The following is an 18109-nucleotide window of genomic DNA, read 5'->3' as shown; positions in this document are numbered from 1 at the left end:
TCGCTCTCTCTGCTCTGTGCCAGTGTCCCACTGCACTGCCCTCTGACCATCCACCGGAACCTTCGCTCTCTCTGCTCTGTGCCAGTGCCCTGCTGCACTGCCCTCTGACCGTCTACCGGAACCTTCGCTCTCTCTGCTCTGTGCCTGTGTCCCACTGCACTGCCCTCTGACCGTCTACCCGAACCTTCGCTCTCTCTGCTCTGTGCCAGTGCAGTGCTGCACTGCCCTCTAACTGTCCACTGGAACCTTCGCTCTCTCTGCTCTGTGCCAGTGTCCCACTGCACTGCCCTCTGACCATCCACCGGAACCTTCGCTCTCTCTGCTCTGTGCCAGTGCAGTGCTGCACTGCCCTCCGACCGTCCACCGGAACCTTCGCTCTCTCTGCTCTGTGCCAGTGTCCCGTTGCTGCCCTCTGACCGTCCACCGGAACCTTCGGTATCTCTACTCTGTGCCAGTGTCCTGCTGCACTGCCCTCCGACCATCCACTGGCACCTTCGCTCTCTCTGCTCTGTGCCAGTGTCCTGCTGCACTGCCCTCTGACCGTCCACCGGAACCTTCGCTCTCTCTGCTCTGTGCCAGTGTCCTGCTGCACTGCCCTCTGACCGTCCACTGGAACCTTCGCTCTCTCTGCTCTGTGCCAGTGTCCTGCTGCACTGCCCTCTGACCATCCACCGGAACCTTTGCTCTCTCTGCTCTGTGCCTGTGTCCCGCTGCACTGCCCTCTGACCGTCCACCGGAACCTTCGCTCTCTCTGCTCTGTGCCAGTGTCCAGCTGCACTGCCCTCTGACCGTCCACCGGAACCTTCGCTCTCTCTGCTCTGTGCCAGTGTCCAGCTGCACTGCCCTCTGACCGTCCACCAGAACCTTCGCTCACTCTGCTCTGTGCCAGTGTCCAGCTGCACTGCCCTCTGACCGTCCACCGGAACCTTCGCTGTCTCTGCTCTGTGCCAGTGTCCTGCTGCCCTGCCCTCTGACCGTCCACTGGCACCTTCGCTCTCTCTGCTCTGTGCCAGTGCCCTGCTGCACTGCCCTCTGACCGTCCACTGGCACCTTCGCTCTCTCTGCTCTGTGCCAGTGCCCTGCTGCACTGCCCTCTGACTGTCCACTGGAACCTTCGCTCTCTCTGCTCTTTGCCAGTGTTCCGCTGCACTGCCAACTGACCGTCCACCGGAACCTTCGCTCTCTCTGCTCTGTGCCAGTGTCCAGCTGCACTGCCCTCTGACTGTCCACTGGAACCTTCGCTCTCTCTGCTCTGTGCCAGTGTTCCGCTGCACTGCCCTCTGACCATCCACCGGAACCTTTGCTCTCTCTGCTCTGTGCCAGTGTCCAGCTGCACTGCCCTCTGACCGTCCACCGGAACCTTCGCTCTCTCTGCTCTGTGCCAGTGTCCCATTGCTGCCCTCTGACCGTCCACCGGAACCTTCGCTCTCTCTGCTCTGTGCCCGGGTCCCACTGGCACTGCCCCCTGACCGTCTACCGGAACCTTCGCTCTCTCTGCTCTGTGCCCGTGTCCTGTTGCTGCCCTCTGACCGTCCACCGGAACCTTCGCTCTCTCTGCTCTGTGCCAGTGTCCTGTTGCTGCCCTCTGACCGTCCACCGGAACCTTCGCTCTCTCTGCTCTGTGCCAGTGTCCCATTGCTGCCCTCCGACCGTCCGCCGGAACCTTCGCTCTCTCTGCTCTGTGCCCGGGTCCCACTGGCACTGCCCCCTGACCGTCTACCGGAACCTTCGCTCTCTCTGCTCTGTGCCAGCGTCCTGTTGCTGCCCTCTGACTGTCCACCGGAACCTTCGCTCTCTCTGCTCTGTGCCAGTGTCCCGCTGCTGCCCTCTGACCGTCCACCGGAACCTTCGCTCTCTCTGCTCTGTGCCAGTGTCCTGTTGCTGCCCTCTGACCGTCCACCGGAACCTTCACTCTCTCTGCTCTGTGCCCGGGTCCCACTGGCACTGCCCTCTGGCCGTCTACCGGAACCCTCTCTCTCCCTTTGCTCTGTATCCGGCTCCGACTGGCACTGCCCTCTGACCGTCCACCGGAACCTTCGCTCTCTCTGCTCTGTGCCCGGGTCCCACTGGCACTGCCCATGCCCACTGTCCACCCGAGTCTTCTTTCTCTCTCTCTCTCTCTCTCTCTGCTCTGTGAAAAATCTTTCCCATTTCTGCTGTGAGCGCTGTTTCCGGTCTGGCTTCTGCTCCCCAACTTGGAAATCCACAGTACAAATCCATGAGGAGGAAGGGGATGTGTTTGGAAGATCCACAATGTTATTGGGGGAATGAGGCAGGAGTGGAGTAAGTGTCTGTGTTAATTCGGGGGGGGGGGGGGGGGGCGGGGGGGGAGCAGCGCAAGCCCCCCTCCCCCGATTCTGCTCGAGCATCACCTTCTTCACTCGCGGGGACTTACCCGCCACACACAGCCCAGGATGATTTTATTAACCCTCTTAAAAAAGGTCCGCGGGATAAAATTGGGAGAGACTGAAATACGAACCAAAATCTCGGTAGGACCGTCTTTTTGACCGTCTGCACTCTCCCAGCTAACGACAGCGGGATCGCATCCCATCTCCGAAACTCGCCCCTCATCTGCTCAAGCAACCGGGACAAGTTCAACTTGTGTAACCGGCCCCAGTCGTGTGTCACTTGTATCCCTAGGTACCTGAAACTGTCCCCGACTAACCTAAACGGCAGCTCCCTCAGCCGACCCTCCTGACCCCTCGCCTGGACTACAAACATCTCACTCTTAGTCATATTCAGTTTATACTCCGAAAACCAGCCAAATTCCCCCAAAATAGCCATAATTTTGCCCATCCCTGCCCCGGGATTCGATACATATAAGAGCAGGTCGTCCACGTACAGCGAGACTATGTTCCAGCCCCTTAAAGCTCTCAGAGCAATTGCCAGCAGCTCTATAGCTAATGCAAACAACAGTGGGGAGAGGGGGCACCCCTGTCTTGTTCCCCGGTACAGTCTAAAATAGTCCGAGGTTGTTCTATTTGTCCTTACACTAGCCTCCAGAGCCAGGTACAACAGTCTGACCCAGTCGATAAAGCCCCTTCCGAACCCAAATCGTCCCAGCACCTCCCGTAGATAATCCCATTCCACCCGGTCGAACGCCTTTTCCGCATCCATTGCCACAACTACCTCAACCTCCCCACTCTCCGGGGGCATCATGATCACACTGAGCAGCCTTCTTATATTGGCCACCAACTGCCTGCCCTTGAGAAACCCGGTTTGATCCTCCAAAATCACATCCGGGACACAATCTTCAATCCTGGAGGCCAAAATCTGGCCAGCAACTTGGCATCCACATTAAGCAGGGAAATCGGCCTAGATGATCGCATAGCTCCAGGTTCTTGTCCCGCTTCAATATCAACGAAATAGTGGCCTGCGACATCGTCGGGGGCAGTACCCCTCTGTCCCTTGCCTCATTGAAAACCTGGACCAGCAACGGCCCTAATAACCCCGAGAACTTTTTATAGAACTCCACCAGGTACCTGCCTGGCCCCGGGGCTTTACCCGACTGCATTGCCTTCAAGTCCTCAACTATTTCTTCGGCCCTAATCGGGGCCCCCAGCCCATCTACCAGCTCCCTACCCACCCTTGGGAAGGTCAGTCCGTCCAAAAGGCGTCTCATCCCCTCCGGCAGTAGAGCCTACTGTAAAAGTCCCTGAACTCCCTGTTTAGCCCTGCCGTCTCCCCTACCAAGTTCCCATCCCCATCAACCACCCTCTCTATTTCCCTGGCCCTTTTCCTAAGCTGCTGTGCAAGCATTCTGCTGGCCTTCTCCCTATGTTCGTAAAACGACCCCCTCGCCTTTCTAAGCTGCTCCACTGCCTTACCGGGGCAGAAAATACGGAGGCATGGGATTCAGGGAGATTGAGCAGTTTGGATCAGAAATCCGTTAACTGGAAGAAGACAAAGAGTGGTGGTTGATGACAAATGTTCAGACTGGAGTCCAGTTACTAGTGTTGTACCACAAGGATCTGTTTTGAGGCCACTTCTGTTTGTCATTTTTATAAATGACCTGGAGGAGGGTGTAAAAGGATGGGTGAGTAAATTTGCAGATGACACTAAAGTCGGTGGAGTTGTGGACAATGCGGAAGGATGTTACAAGTTACAGAGGGACATAGATAAGCTGCAGCGCTGGACTGAGAGGTGGCAAATGGAGTTTAATGCAGAAAAGTGTGAGGTGATTCATTTTGGAAGGGATAGCAGGAAGATAGAGTACTGGGCTAATGGTAAGATTCTTGGCAGTGTGGATGAGCAGAGAGATCTCGGTGTCCATGTACATAGATCCCTGAAAGTTGCCACCCAGGTTGAGAGGGTTGTTAAGAAGGCGTACGGTGTGTTAGCTTTTATTGGTAGAGGGATTGAGTTTCGGAGCAATGAGGTCATGTTGCAGCTGTACAAAACTCTGGTGCGGCCACATTTGGAGTATTGCGTGCAGTTCTGGTCGCCGCATTATAGGAAGGATGTGGAAGCATTGGAAAGGGTGCAGAGGAGATGAACCAGGATGTTGCCTGGTATGGAGGGAAGATCTTATGAGGAAAGGCTGAGGGACTTGAGGCTGTTTTCGTTAGAGAGAAGAAGGTTAAGAGGTGACTTAATTGAGGCATAGAAGATGATCAGAGGATTAGATAGGGTGGACAGTGAGAGCCTTTTTCCTCGGATGGTGATGTCTAGCACGAGGGGACATAGCTTCAAATTGAGGGGAGATAGATATAAGACAGATGTCAGAGGTAGGTTCTTTACTCAGAGAGTAGTAAGGGCGTGGAAAGCCCTGCTTGCAACAGTAGTGGACTCGCCAACATTAAGGGCATTTAAATGGTCATTGGATGGACATATGGGTGATAAGGGAATAGTGTAGATGGGCTTTAGAGTGGTTTCACAGGTCGGCGCAACATTGAGGGCCGAAGGGCCTGTACTGCGCTGTAATGTTCTATGTTCTATAACACCCCGAACTCAGTCTGCAGCTTCCGACGTTCCCTTAAGAGCTCCATCCCCGGGGTCACCGCATACCTCCTGTCTATCTGTAAGACCTCCTTAACCAGTCGGTCTGTTTCTGCCCTATCCGTCCTGTCCCTATGAGCCCGGATCGAAATCTGCTCCCCTCTCACCACTGCCTTCAGCGCCTCCCAGACCACCGCTGCTGAGACTTCCCCCGTGTCATTAACCTGCAGGTAATTCTGCATACACTTCCTCAGCCTCTCTCACACCGCCTCGTCCGTCAACAACCCCACATCCAACCTCCATTGCGGCGCTGGAATTTTCCCTCACTAACCTGCAGTTCCACCCAGTGTGGGGCATGATCCGAAATAGTGATGGCCGAATACCCCATGTCCACCACCCCCACCAGCAAATCCCTGCTCAAAATGAAAAAGTCTATCCGGGAATAAACCTTATGAACATGCGAATGGAAAGAAACCTCCTTCCCCGTCGGCTGCCTAAACCTCCATGGGTCGACCCCCCCCCCCCCATCTGCTCCATGAACCCCATCAGTTCCCTGGCCATTGCTGGCGTCCTCCCCATTTTCGAACACAACCGGTCCAGGCCGGGGTCGATGACTATTAAAATCCCCTCCCATAACCAACTTGTGCGAGTCCAGATCAGGTATCTTCCCCAGTACCCTCTTTATAAATTCCACGTCATCCCAATTTGGCGCGTACACATTAACCAAGATCACCTTCCTCCCCTCCAGCTTACCGCCAACCATGACATAACGGCCCCCCCATCCGAGACTATACTGCCCACCTGAAATTGCACCCGCTTGTTGATCAAGATGCCCCACATGTTTTTGAATCAATGTTTCCTTTTGGCATCGCAGCTGAGAAGACCAACATGATCGTCAATGGATAAGTGGTATGGAGTGCCTGTGATTGAAGAAGTATCTGAAGTGTTCAACATGTTCCGATACCAGCACTTAGCTAATAGATTCAGTCAGATTTTAAAGATAGCTTTGACTTTGAAAACAGAGAGACAAGAGCCAAGAGGTTAATCTGATCACAAGTTTGGTTCAGTCGTGAATAGTGATAGCTACAGTGATGATGAGTTTTATTAAAGAGACAAAGTTGCCATTTGCAAGCAGGAGTGTCATGTGAAGGAACCATGCATTGTAATTACATCCTATGCAGAAATCCAGAGAGAACAGGCACCTGGAAGGAATAGAAACCTGGAGAGAGCAGAGCCCAGAGCAGGGACCGGGATATGGTAGGGGTCCAGAGAGACCCGGGGTCCAGCGAGAGCAGGGACCTGGAGAATGTAAGGACCCAGAGAGAGATGGAGCCCACAGAGAGCAGGAACTGGAAAGAGCAGAGGCCTGGGGAGTGCAGGGCCCAGAGAGAGCAGGAGCCCAGAGAGAGCAGAGACATGAGAGAGCAGGAACCTGGCGACAGCAGGGACCTGGAGAGAGCAGGGACCTGGAGAGTGCAGGGATCTGGAGACAGCAAGGACCTGGAGAGAGCAGGGACCTGGAGAGAGCAGGGGTCTGGAGAGAGCAGGGACCTTGAGAGAGCAGAGACCTGGAGAGAGCAGGGACATGGAGAGAGCAGGAGCCCAGAGAGAACAGGGACCTGGAGAGAGCAGGGACCTGGAGAGAGCAGGAGCCCAGAGAGAACAGGGACCTGGAGAGAGCAGGGACCTAGAGAGAGCAGAGACCTGGAGAGAGCAGGGATCTGGAGAGAGCAGGGACCTGGAGAGAGTGGGGACCGGGAGAGAGCAGGAGCCCAGAGAGGGCAGGGACCTGGAGAGAGCAGGGATCTGGAGAGAGCAGGGATCTGGAGAGAGCAGGGACCTGGAGAGAGCGGGGACCGGGAGAGAGCAGGAGCCCAGAGAGAGCAGGGACCTGGAGAGAGCAGGGATCTGGAGAGAGCAGGGACCTAGAGAGAGCAGGGACCTGGAGAGAGCAGGGACCTGGAGAGAGCAGAGACTTGGAGGGAGCAGGGACCTGGAGAGAGCAGGAGCCCAGAGAGAACAGGGACCAGGAGAGAGCAGGAGCCCAGAGAGAACAGGGACCTGGAGAGAGCAGGGACCTGGAGAGAGCAGAGACCTGGAGAGAGCAGGGATCTGGAGAGAGCAGGGACCTGGAGACAGCAGGGACCTGGAGAGAGCAGAGACCTGGAGACAGCAGGGACCTGGAGAGAGCAGAGACCTGGAGACAGCAGGGACCTGGAGAGAGCAGAGACCTGGAGACAGCAGGGACCTGGAGAGAGCAGGGACCTGTAGAGAGCAGAAGCCCAGAGAGAACAGGGACCTGGAGAGAGCAGGGACCTGGAGAGAGCAGACCTGGAGACAGCAGGGACCTGGAGAGAGCAGGGACCTGGAGAGAGCAGAGACCTGGAGAGAGCAGGGACCTGGAGACTGCAGGGACCTGGAGAGAGCAGGGATCTGGAGACAGCAGGGAGCTGGAGAGAGCAGGGACCTGGAGAGAGCAGGGACCAGGAGACTGCAGGGACCTGGAGAGAGCAGGGACCTGGAGAGAGCAGGGATCTGGAGAGAGCAGGGACCTGGAGACAGCAGGGAGCTGGAGAGAGCAGGGACCTGGAGAGAGCAGTGACCTGGAGAGAGCAGGGATCTGGAGACAGCAGGGAGCTGGAGAGAGCAGGGACCGGGAGAGAGCAGGGACCAGGAGACTGCAGAGACCTGGAGACAGCAGGGACCTGGAGACAGCAGGTACCTGGAGAGAGCAGGGACCTGGAGAGAGCAGGGACCAGGAGACTGCAGAGACCTGGAGAGAACAGGGACCTGGAGAGAGCAGGGACCTGGAGAGAGCAGGGACCTGGAGAGAGGAGGAGCCCATGGAGAGCAGAAACCTGGAGAGAGCAGGGACCTGCAGAGAGCAGGGGCCTGGAGAGAGCAGGGACCTGGAGAGAGCAGGGACCTGGAGACAGCAGGGACCTGGAGAGAGCAGGTACATGGAGAGAGCAGGGACCTGGAGAGAGCAGGGACCTGGAGAGAGCAGGGACCTGGAGACAGCAGGGACATGGAGAGAGCAGGGACCTGGAGAGAGCAGGGACCTGGAGCGAGCAGGGAAATGGAGAGAGCAGGGACCTGGAGAGAGCAGGGACCTGGAGAGAGCGGGGACCTGGAGAGAGCAGGGACCTGGAGAGAGCAGAGACCTGGAGAGAGCAGGGACCTGGAGAGAGCAGGGACCTGAAGACTGCAGGGACCTGGAGAGGGCAGGGACCTGGAGAGAGCAGAGACCTGGAGATAGCAGGGACCTGGAGAGAGCAGGGACCTGGAGAGAGCAGGGACCTGGAGAGAGCAGAGACCTGGAGAGAGCACGGACCTGGAGAGAGCAGGGACCTGGAGACAGCAGGGACCTGGAGACTGCAGGGACCTTGAGAGAGCAGGGATCTGGAGAGAGCAGGCAGCTGGAGAGAGCAGGGACCTGGAGACAGCAGGGACCTGGAGCGAGCACGGTCCAGGAGACTGCAGGGACCTGGAGAGAGCAGGGACCTGGAGAGAGCAGGGATCTGGAGAGAGCAGGGACCTGGAGACAGCAGGGAGCTGGAGCGAGCAGGGACCTGGAGAGAGCAGTGACCTGGAGAGAGCAGGGATCTGGAGACAGCAGGGAGCTGGAGAGAGCAGGAGCCCAGAGAGAACAGGGACCTGGAGAGAGCAGGGACCTGGAGAGAGCAGGGACCTGGAGAGAGCAGAGACCTGGAGTGAGCAGGGACCTGGAGACAGCAGGGACCTGGAGAGAGCAGAGACCTGGAGAGAGCAGGGACCTGGAGAGAGCAGAGACCTGGTGAGAGCAGGGACCTGGAGAGAGCAGGGACCTGGAGACTGCAGGGACCTGGAGAGAGCAGGGACCTGGAGAGAGCAGAGACCTGGAGAGAGCAGGTACCTGGAGAGAGCAGGGACCTGGAGAGAGCAGGGACCTGGAGAGAGCAGAGACCTGGAGAGAGCAGGGGCCTGGAGAGAGCAGGGACCTGGAGACAGCAGGGACCTGGAGACTGCAGGGACCTGGAGAGAGCAGGGATCTGGAGAGAGCAGGCAGCTGGAGAGAGCAGGGACCTGGAGACAGCAGGGACCTGGAGAGAGCAGGGACCAGGAGACTGCAGGGACCTGGAGACAGCAGGGACCTGGAGCGAGCACGGTCCAGGAGACTGCAGGGACCTGGAGAGAGCAGGCATCTGGAGAGAGCAGGGATCTGGAGAGAGCAGGGACCTGGAGACAGCAGGGAGCTGGAGAGAGCAGGGACCTGGAGAGAGCAGTGACCTGGAGAGAGCAGGGATCTGGAGACAGCAGGGAGCTGGAGAGAGCAGGGACCTGGAGAGAGCAGGGACCAGGAGACTGCAGAGACCTGGAGACAGCAGGGACCTGGAGACAGCAGGTACCTGGAGAGAGCAGGGACCTGGAGAGAGCAGGGACCAGGAGACTGCAGAGTCCTGGAGAGAACAGGGACCTGGAGAGAGCAGGGACCTGGAGAGAGCATGGACCTGGAGAGAGGAGGAGCCCATGGAGAGCAGAAACCTGGAGAGAGCAGGGACCTGCAGAGAGCAGGGGCCTGGAGAGAGCAGGGACCTGGAGAGAGCAGGGACCTGGAGACAAATGGGACCTGGAGAGAGCAGGTACATGGAGAGAGCAGGGACCTGGAGAGAGCAGGGACCTGGAGAGAGCAGGGACCTGGAGACAGCAGGGACATGGAGAGAGCAGGGACCTAGAGAGAGCAGGGACCTGGAGAGAGCAGGGAAATGGAGAGAGCAGGGACCTGGAGAGAGCAGGGACCTGGAGACAGCAGAGACCTGGAGAGAGCAGGGACCAGGAGACTGCAGGGACCTGGAGACAGCAGGGACCTGGAGCGAGCACGGTCCAGGAGACTGCAGGGACCTGGAGAGAGCAGGGACCTGGAGAGAGCAGGGATCTGGAGAGAGCAGTGACCTGGAGAGAGCAGGGATCTGGAGACAGCAGGGAGCTGGAGAGAGCAGGAGCCTAGAGAGAACAGGGACCTGGAGAGAGCAGGGACCTGGAGAGAGCAGGGACCTGGAGAGAGCAGAGACCTGGAGTGAGCAGGGACCTGGAGAGAGCAGGGACCTGGAGAGAGCAGGGACCTGGAGAGAGCAGAGACCTGGAGAGAGCAGGGACCTGGAGACTGCAGGGACCTGGAGAGAGCAGGGATCTGGAGACAGCAGGGAGGGGGAGAGAGCAGGGACGTGGAGAGAGCAGGGACCTGGAGAGAGCAGGGACCTGGAGAGAGCAGAGACCTGGAGACAGCAGGGACCTGGAGAGAACAGGGACCAAAAGACAGCAGGAACCTGGAGAGAGCAGGGACCTGAAGACAGCAGGGACCTGGAGAGAGCAGGGACCTGGAGAGAGCAGAGACCTGGCGACAGCAGGGACCTGGAGAGAGCAGAGACCTTGAGACAGCAGGGACCTGGAGACAGCAGGGACCTGGAGCGAGCACGGTCCAGGAGACTGCAGGGACCTGGAGAGAGCAGGCATCTGGAGAGAGCAGGGATCTGGAGAGAGCAGGGACCTGGAGACAGCAGGGAGCTGGAGAGAGCAGGGACCTGGAGAGAGCAGTGACCTGGAGAGAGCAGGGATCTGGAGAGAGCAGGGACCAGGAGACTGCAGAGACCTGGAGACAGCAGGGACCTGGAGACAGCAGGTACCTGGAGAGAGCAGGGACCTGGAGAGAGCAGGGACCAGGAGACTGCAGAGACCTGGAGAGAACAGGGACCTGGAGAGAGCAGGGACCTGGAGAGAGCATGGACCTGGAGAGAGGAGGAGCCCATGGAGAGCAGAAACCTGGAGAGAGCAGGGACCTGCAGAGAGCAGGGGCCTGGAGAGAGCAGGGACCTGGAGAGAGCAGGGACCTGGAGACAAATGGGACCTGGAGAGAGCAGGTACATGGAGAGAGCAGGGACCTGGAGAGAGCAGGGACCTGGAGAGAGCAGGGACCTGGAGACAGCAGGGACATGGAGAGAGCAGGGACCTAGAGAGAGCAGGGACCTGGAGAGAGCAGGGAAATGGAGAGAGCAGGGACCTGGAGCGAGCAGGGACCTGGAGACAGCAGAGACCTGGAGAGAGCAGGGACCAGGAGACTGCAGGGACCTGGAGACAGCAGGGACCTGGAGCGAGCACGGTCCAGGAGACTGCAGGGACCTGGAGAGAGCAGGGACCTGGAGAGAGCAGGGATCTGGAGAGAGCAGTGACCTGGAGAGAGCAGGGATCTGGAGACAGCAGGGAGCTGGAGAGAGCAGGAGCCTAGAGAGAACAGGGACCTGGAGAGAGCAGGGACCTGGAGAGAGCAGGGACCTGGAGAGAGCAGAGACCTGGAGTGAGCAGGGACCTGGAGAGAGCAGGGACCTGGAGAGAGCAGGGACCTGGAGAGAGCAGAGACCTGGAGAGAGCAGGGACCTGGAGACTGCAGGGACCTGGAGAGAGCAGGGATCTGGAGACAGCAGGGAGGGGGAGAGAGCAGGGACGTGGAGAGAGCAGGGACCTGGAGAGAGCAGGGACCTGGAGAGAGCAGAGACCTGGAGACAGCAGGGACCTGGAGAGAACAGGGACCAAAAGACAGCAGGGACCTGGAGAGAGCAGGGACCTGAAGACAGCAGGGACCTGGAGAGAGCAGTGACCTGGAGAGAGCAGAGACCTGGCGACAGCAGGGACCTGGAGAGAGCAGAGACCTTGAGACAGCAGGGACCTGGAGCGAGCAGGGAACTGAAGACAGCAGGGACCTGGAGAGAGCAGGGACCTGGAGAGAGCAGAGACCTGGAGACAGCAGGGACATGGAGAGAGCAGGGACCTGTAGAGAGCAGGGATCTGGAGAGAGCAGGGTCCTGGAGAGAGCAGGGACCTGGAGAGAGCGTGGATCTGGAGAGAGCAGGGACCTGGAGAGAGCAGGGACCTGGAGAGAGCAGGGACCTGGAGAGAGCATGGACCTGGAGAGAGGAGGAGCCCATGGAGAGCAGAAACCTGGAGAGAGCAGGGACCTGCAGAGAGCAGGGGCCTGGAGAGAGCAGGGACCTGGAGAGAGCAGGGACCTGGAGACAAATGGGACCTGGAGAGAGCAGGTACATGGAGAGAGCAGGGACCTGGAGAGAGCAGGGACCTGGAGAGAGCAGGGACCTGGAGACAGCAGGGACATGGAGAGAGCAGGGACCTAGAGAGAGCAGGGACCTGGAGAGAGCAGGGAAATGGAGAGAGCAGGGACCTGGAGAGAGCAGGGACCTGGAGACAGCAGAGACCTGGAGAGAGCAGGGACCAGGAGACTGCAGGGACCTGGAGACAGCAGGGACCTGGAGCGAGCACGGTCCAGGAGACTGCAGGGACCTGGAGAGAGCAGGGACCTGGAGAGAGCAGGGATCTGGAGAGAGCAGGGACCTGGAGAGAGCAGGGAGCTGGAGAGAGCAGGGACCTGGAGAGAGCAGTGACCTGGAGAGAGCAGGGAACTGGAGACAGCAGGGAGCTGGAGAGAGCAGGAGCCTAGAGAGAACAGGGACCTGGAGAGAGCAGGGACCTGGAGAGAGCAGGGACCTGGAGAGAGCAGAGACCTGGAGTGAGCAGGGACCTGGAGAGAGCAGGGACCTGGAGAGAGCAGGGACCTGGAGAGAGCAGAGACCTGGAGAGAGCAGGGACCTGGAGACTGCAGGGACCTGGAGAGAGCAGGGATCTGGAGACAGCAGGGAGGTGGAGAGAGCAGGGACGTGGAGAGAGCAGGGACCTGGAGAGAGCAGGGACCTGGAGAGAGCAGAGACCTGGAGACAGCAGGGACCTGGAGAGAACAGGGACCAAAAGACAGCAGGGACCTGGAGAGAGCAGGGACCTGAAGACAGCAGGGACCTGGAGAGAGCAGGGACCTGGAGAGAGCAGAGACCTGGCGACAGCAGGGACCTGGAGAGAGCAGAGACCTTGAGACAGCAGGGACCTGGAGCGAGCAGGGACCTGAAGACAGCAGGGACCTGGGGAGAGCAGGGACCTGGAGAGAGCAGAGACCTGGAGACAGCAGGGACATGGAGAGAGCAGGGACCTGTAGAGAGCAGGGATCTGGAGAGAGCAGGGACCTGGAGAGAGCAGGGACCTGGAGAGAGCGTGGATCTGGAGAGAGCAGGGACCTGGAGAGAGCAGGGACCTGGAGAGAGCAGGGACCTGGACAGAGCAGGGACCTGGAGAGAGCAGGGACCGGGAGAGAGCAGGGACCTGGAGAGAGCAGGGACCTGGAGACAGCAGGGACATGGAGAGAGCAGGGACCTGGAGAGAGCAGGGATCTGGAGAGAGCAGGGACCTGGAGAGAGCAGGGACCTGGAGAGAGCAGGGGCATGGAGAGAGCAGGGACCTGGAGAGAGCAGGGACCTGGAGAGAGCAGAGACCTGGAGAGACAGGGACCTGGAGAGAGCAGGGACCTGGAGACTGCAGGGAGCTGGAGAGAGCAGGGACCTGGATAGAGCAGGGACCTGGAGAGAGCAGGGACTTGGAGCGAGCAGGGACCTGGAGCGAGCACGGTCCAGGAGACTGCAGGGACCTGGAGAGAGCAGGGACCTGGAGAGAGCAGGGACCTGGAGACAGCAGGGACCTGGAGAGAACAGGGACCAAAAGACAGCAGGAACCTGGAGAGAGCAGGGACCTGAAGACAGCAGGGACCTGGAGAGAGCAGGGACCTGGAGAGAGCAGAGACCTGGCGACAGCAGGGACCTGGAGAGAGCAGAGACCTTGAGACAGCAGGGACCTGGAGACAGCAGGGACCTGGAGCGAGCACGGTCCAGGAGACTGCAGGGACCTGGAGAGAGCAGGCATCTGGAGAGAGCAGGGATCTGGAGAGAGCAGGGACCTGGAGACAGCAGGGAGCTGGAGAGAGCAGGGACCTGGAGAGAGCAGTGACCTGGAGAGAGCAGGGATCTGGAGAGAGCAGGGACCAGGAGACTGCAGAGACCTGGAGACAGCAGGGACCTGGAGACAGCAGGTACCTGGAGAGAGCAGGGACCTGGAGAGAGCAGGGACCAGGAGACTGCAGAGACCTGGAGAGAACAGGGACCTGGAGAGAGCAGGGACCTGGAGAGAGCATGGACCTGGAGAGAGGAGGAGCCCATGGAGAGCAGAAACCTGGAGAGAGCAGGGACCTGCAGAGAGCAGGGGCCTGGAGAGAGCAGGGACCTGGAGAGAGCAGGGACCTGGAGACAAATGGGACCTGGAGAGAGCAGGTACATGGAGAGAGCAGGGACCTGGAGAGAGCAGGGACCTGGAGAGAGCAGGGACCTGGAGACAGCAGGGACATGGAGAGAGCAGGGACCTAGAGAGAGCAGGGACCTGGAGAGAGCAGGGAAATGGAGAGAGCAGGGACCTGGAGCGAGCAGGGACCTGGAGACAGCAGAGACCTGGAGAGAGCAGGGACCAGGAGACTGCAGGGACCTGGAGACAGCAGGGACCTGGAGCGAGCACGGTCCAGGAGACTGCAGGGACCTGGAGAGAGCAGGGACCTGGAGAGAGCAGGGATCTGGAGAGAGCAGTGACCTGGAGAGAGCAGGGACCTGGAGACAGCAGGGAGCTGGAGAGAGCAGGAGCCTAGAGAGAACAGGGACCTGGAGAGAGCAGGGACCTGGAGAGAGCAGGGACCTGGAGAGAGCAGAGACCTGGAGTGAGCAGGGACCTGGAGAGAGCAGGGACCTGGAGAGAGCAGGGACCTGGAGAGAGCAGAGACCTGGAGAGAGCAGGGACCTGGAGACTGCAGGGACCTGGAGAGAGCAGGGATCTGGAGACAGCAGGGAGGGGGAGAGAGCAGGGACGTGGAGAGAGCAGGGACCTGGAGAGAGCAGGGACCTGGAGAGAGCAGAGACCTGGAGACAGCAGGGACCTGGAGAGAACAGGGACCAAAAGACAGCAGGGACCTGGAGAGAGCAGGGACCTGAAGACAGCAGGGACCTGGAGAGAGCAGTGACCTGGAGAGAGCAGAGACCTGGCGACAGCAGGGACCTGGAGAGAGCAGAGACCTTGAGACAGCAGGGACCTGGAGCGAGCAGGGAACTGAAGACAGCAGGGACCTGGAGAGAGCAGGGACCTGGAGAGAGCAGAGACCTGGAGACAGCAGGGACATGGAGAGAGCAGGGACCTGTAGAGAGCAGGGATCTGGAGAGAGCAGGGTCCTGGAGAGAGCAGGGACCTGGAGAGAGCGTGGATCTGGAGAGAGCAGGGACCTGGAGAGAGCAGGGACCTGGAGAGAGCAGGGACCTGGAGAGAGCATGGACCTGGAGAGAGGAGGAGCCCATGGAGAGCAGAAACCTGGAGAGAGCAGGGACCTGCAGAGAGCAGGGGCCTGGAGAGAGCAGGGACCTGGAGAGAGCAGGGACCTGGAGACAAATGGGACCTGGAGAGAGCAGGTACATGGAGAGAGCAGGGACCTGGAGAGAGCAGGGACCTGGAGAGAGCAGGGACCTGGAGACAGCAGGGACATGGAGAGAGCAGGGACCTAGAGAGAGCAGGGACCTGGAGAGAGCAGGGAAATGGAGAGAGCAGGGACCTGGAGAGAGCAGGGACCTGGAGACAGCAGAGACCTGGAGAGAGCAGGGACCAGGAGACTGCAGGGACCTGGAGACAGCAGGGACCTGGAGCGAGCACGGTCCAGGAGACTGCAGGGACCTGGAGAGAGCAGGGACCTGGAGAGAGCAGGGATCTGGAGAGAGCAGGGACCTGGAGAGAGCAGGGAGCTGGAGAGAGCAGGGACCTGGAGAGAGCAGTGACCTGGAGAGAGCAGGGAACTGGAGACAGCAGGGAGCTGGAGAGAGCAGGAGCCTAGAGAGAACAGGGACCTGGAGAGAGCAGGGACCTGGAGAGAGCAGGGACCTGGAGAGAGCAGAGACCTGGAGTGAGCAGGGACCTGGAGAGAGCAGGGACCTGGAGAGAGCAGGGACCTGGAGAGAGCAGAGACCTGGAGAGAGCAGGGACCTGGAGACTGCAGGGACCTGGAGAGAGCAGGGATCTGGAGACAGCAGGGAGGTGGAGAGAGCAGGGACGTGGAGAGAGCAGGGACCTGGAGAGAGCAGGGACCTGGAGAGAGCAGAGACCTGGAGACAGCAGGGACCTGGAGAGAACAGGGACCAAAAGACAGCAGGGACCTGGAGAGAGCAGGGACCTGAAGACAGCAGGGACCTGGAGAGAGCAGGGACCTGGAGAGAGCAGAGACCTGGCGACAGCAGGGACCTGGAGAGAGCAGAGACCTTGAGACAGCAGGGACCTGGAGCGAGCAGGGACCTGAAGACAGCAGGGACCTGGGGAGAGCAGGGACCTGGAGAGAGCAGAGACCTGGAGACAGCAGGGACATGGAGAGAGCAGGGACCTGTAGAGAGCAGGGATCTGGAGAGAGCAGGGACCTGGAGAGAGCAGGGACCTGGAGAGAGCGTGGATCTGGAGAGAGCAGGGACCTGGAGAGAGCAGGGACCTGGAGAGAGCAGGGACCTGGACAGAGCAGGGACCTGGAGAGAGCAGGGACCGGGAGAGAGCAGGGACCTGGAGAGAGCAGGGACCTGGAGACAGCAGGGACATGGAGAGAGCAGGGACCTGGAGAGAGCAGGGATCTGGAGAGAGCAGGGACCTGGAGAGAGCAGGGACCTGGAGAGAGCAGGGGCATGGAGAGAGCAGGGACCTGGAGAGAGCAGGGACCTGGAGAGAGCAGAGACCTGGAGAGACAGGGACCTGGAGAGAGCAGGGACCTGGAGACTGCAGGGAGCTGGAGAGAGCAGGGACCTGGAGAGAGCAGGGACCTGGAGAGAGCAGGGACTTGGAGCGAGCAGGGACCTGGAGCGAGCACGGTCCAGGAGACTGCAGGGACCTGGAGAGAGCAGGGACCTGGAGAGAGCAGGGACCTGGAGACAGCAGGGACCTGGAAACAGCAGGGACCTGGAGAGAGCAGGGGCCTGGAGACAGCTGGGACCTGGAGAGAGCAGAGACCTTGAGACAGCAGGGACCTGGAGCGAGCAGGTACCTGAAGACAGCAGGGACCTGGAGAGAGCAGGGACCTGGAGAGAGCAGGGACCTGGAGACAGCAGGGACCATGAGAGAGCAGAGACCTGGAGAGAGCAGGGACCTGGAGAGAGCAGAGACCTGGATACAGCAGGGACCTGGAGAGAGCAGAAACATGGAGAGAGCAGGGACCTACAGAGAGCAGGGTCCCGGAGAGAGCAGGGTCCCGGAGAGAGCAGGGACCTGGGGACAACAGGGACCTGGAGAGAGCAGGGACCTGGAGAGAGCAGGTACATGGAGAGAGCAGGGACCTGGAGAGAGCAGGGATCTGGAGAGAGCAGGGACCTGGAGAGAGCAGGAACCTGGAGAGTGCAGGGACCTGGACAGAGCAGGGACCTGGAGAGAGCAGGGACCTGGAGAGAGCAGGGACCTGGACAGAGCAGGGACCTGGAGACAGCAGGGACCTGGAGAGAGCAGGGACCTGGAGAGAGCAGGGATCTGGAGAGAGCAGGGACCTGGAGAGAGCAGGGACCTGGAGAGAGCAGGGATCTGGAGAGAGCAGGGACCTGGAGCGAGCAGGGACCTGGAGAGACCAGAGACCTGGAGAGACAGGGACCTGGAGAGAGCAGGGACCTGGAGACTGCAGGGAGCTGGAGAGAGCAGGGACCTGGAGAGAGCAGGGACCTGGAGACAGCAGGGACCTGGGGAGAGCAGGGACCTGGAGAGAGCAGGGAGCTGGAGAGAGCAGGGACCAGGAGGCTGCAGGGACCTGGAGAGAGCAGGGACCTGGAGACAGCAGGGACCTGGAGAGAGCAGGGACCAGGAGACTGCAGGGACCTGGAGAGAGCAGTGACCTGGAGAGAGCAGGGACCTGGAGAGAGCAGGGACCAGGAGACTGCAGGGTCCTGGAGAGAGCAGGGACCTGGAGAGAGCAGGGACCAGGAGACTGCAAGGACCTGGAGAGAGCAGGGATCTGGAGACAGCAGGGAGCGGGAGAGAGCAGGGACCTGGAGAGAGCAGGGACGTGGAGGGAGCAGGGACCTTGAGACTGCAGGGACCAGGAGACTGCAGGGACCTGGAGAGAGCAGGGACATGGAGAGAGCAGGGACGTGGAGGGAGCAGGGACCTGGAGAGAGCAGGGACCAGGAGACTGCAGGGACTTGGAGAGAGCAGGGACCTGGAGTCAGCAGGGAGCTGGAGAGAGCAGGGACCTGGAGAGTGCAGG

This window comes from Scyliorhinus torazame, chromosome 9 (genome assembly GCF_047496885.1).
Source record: "Scyliorhinus torazame isolate Kashiwa2021f chromosome 9, sScyTor2.1, whole genome shotgun sequence".
Taxonomy (NCBI): domain Eukaryota; kingdom Metazoa; phylum Chordata; class Chondrichthyes; order Carcharhiniformes; family Scyliorhinidae; genus Scyliorhinus; species Scyliorhinus torazame.
This window is presented reverse-complemented; position numbering follows the sequence as displayed.